Raw genomic sequence first — 2,272 nt, forward strand, 5'->3', positions numbered from 1 at the left:
CTTCTTAAAGCAGAAGCTGGAAAAAGTAATATGCTGATCAAGTCAAGTATTAGTTAAGTGTAGAAAATGCTGGTGGAGTTTGGGAAGAATTAGGACTGTTGTGGGTCATTTGTTGGGTGGTGCTAAGTTTCTAGGACTAGAAACATGTCCCAGTTGATGTAAACCACTCCTCACGGCCCACTGCTCTTCCTTTTCTCTTTTCTCTGATACCCTCGCCCTCTCCTTGCAGTCTGGCAGGTAAATTCATGGTATAACCTAAGTTGTATGGAAGTAACTATTTTGGTCTTCTGGGCCTCCCCCAACTCCCCACCCCAAGTCATTGGCCTCAAACCATTGGCTCAGACCACATCCCCTCCTCCATATTCACCCCTCTGAGGGAATGAGGTAAATAAAACTGTTCTGGAGGCAAAATGGAACCAAGGGCTAAATTCTAGGCAAAACAAATAGGAAATCCGGGGATAAATTAACTTACATTAGATAGAATGAGAGATAGTATCTGGGTACAAACATTGAAATGATGCCTATACAATTTAATTGGAGAAAGATGTGGAGTTATGCAGTCACTTCTTTCCTAAAAGGTAAGCTTCCTTTTATACCCACATGAATTTGTCTTACTTGAGCAGCCTCCACGAAATACACAGAACCATGCAGTCCTCTATTTTATAGATGACTTTAAACAAAAAAGTGATTTACTTAAAGCTGTTTGTTGTTAGAATTCCTGGTCCAGCATTCAAACCTGGTATGGCTTGATTTTTTTCTGACACCCTTTAACCCATCTGCTGGATTTTAATGACATGTATTTATGTGTAAAATGAGTTAAAATTATTTCGTGACGTCTCTTGATCTAACCAAAAACTCTCTGAGATGTATCAGAAGCAGGGCTGTGAGTGGGTGCATCACAGAACACCTATGCAAGTACTACCCATTTCTAAATTCTTCGTCTTAGAGGCCAGCGATGAAAGAAGATTGATGAGTTGGATTAGAATCCCGAAATTTCCTGGACAGTCTCTTCCCAATGATTTGCAGGTACATATGTCCAAGGAGAACCAGAGTAAGAAATTTTGGTTGACAGGTCTTCCTTCCAAACTCCCAGTAAAGAAAGGTCATTAGGGAAAATATGCGACATCTATCTATCCAAGTCTGCTTACCTCTGAGACTTAGTAAACCATACATTAGGATCTTCTCTGTTAGATGCACAACTACGAACGAAAAAGAGAAGCTGCTTTTCCTTACACAGATTTGCACTGTTTTTGCCCAACTGATAATGGGTGGTCCTGTTCTTCCGACAGTCCCGTGTGTGCATGCATGAACCCGGGGAATCTAGCACCTCCCTGCAGGTGTTTTTGATGATCCAATTAACGAGACATCAAAAGCAGGTTACCGGTTTTGCTCACCCACACCCTGACGCCCGCCCAGGCCCCGGCAGCTCGGCCGGCGCACGGCAGCGCACCCGGAGCAGACGTGGGCCCGCATCGCCCCCAGCCCCGCAGGTCCGAGCCTGACGATGCTGCGAGCGCCGGGAGCTTTGTGCGCTCGGCTCCCGGCTCCCGCGTGCCCGCACGTACGTAGCCTTCACGTGTGTGCCGCTATCAAGTGCATGTGTGGATATGTAAGAATATGCTGAAGCAAATTCGGAGACAGGCGCCGAGGACAGGACGGAGGGAAGGTGGGTGTGGGCGTGCGCGGCGCCGGCCCGGCCGGGAGGGAGCCGGAGCCCGCGGCCCGCACCCCGCGGCCCGCACCCCGAGCCCGCGGCGCGGCCGGCCCGGCCACACAATAAAGTCCGGGGGCGGGCGGGCGGGCGGAGGTGCAGGAGGCCGGGCCGGGCGAGCGGCCGCCCCGCGCACACACCGCCATGTGAGCAGCGCCGCGGCCTCGCAGGACGCAAACTTTCCCCGGCGGCGGCGGCGGCGGCCCAACTTCCCGCCCCCGGCCCCCGGGCCTGCCGCGCGGCGCCGAGACCCCGTAAGTGCGGGCGGCGCCGGGCCCCCCGCGCCCCCGCCGGCCCGCCCGGCCGCCGCCGCCTTCCCGGCCGGGCGCGCGCGGGTCTCCGCGGCCGAGGCTTGTAAACATGGCGCCCCTGAAGCGCCGAGCCGGGGAGGGCGGCGGGCGGCGGAGAGCCGGAGCGGAGGCCGGGCCGCGGGGGAGCCGCCGGGAAGCCCGGGGAGGGGGCCGGGGAGGAAGGCGGCGGGCGGGTGGCGGCGGCGGCGGGGCCGGGAGGCGGGGAGGCGGCGCGGAGGCCGGGAGGCGGGGAGCACCCCCCCGCGCGCCC

General features: G+C 56.3%; 1 protein-coding gene across 3 annotated transcripts in view; it reads left to right on the plus strand.

Annotated features, from left to right (window-relative positions):
* The first annotated feature begins 1,454 nt into the window (after positions 1–1,454).
* Positions 1,455–2,272, plus strand: part of ZMYND11 (zinc finger MYND-type containing 11) — a 128,560-nt gene continuing 127,742 nt past the window's right edge. The window contains exon 1 of one of the 3 annotated variants that reach the window (XM_032425990.1): positions 1,455–1,666. The gene's annotated coding sequence lies outside the window, so the exon portion shown is untranslated. Of the gene's footprint in view, positions 1,667–1,838; positions 1,966–2,272 lie in introns of those variants that run through there. The other 2 variants (XM_032425993.1, XM_032425991.1) reach the window with 2 other exon arrangements.

The sequence above is a fragment of the Phoca vitulina genome, unplaced genomic scaffold (genome assembly GCF_004348235.1).
Source record: "Phoca vitulina isolate PV1807 unplaced genomic scaffold, GSC_HSeal_1.0 scaffold33, whole genome shotgun sequence".
Taxonomy (NCBI): Eukaryota; Metazoa; Chordata; class Mammalia; order Carnivora; family Phocidae; genus Phoca; species Phoca vitulina.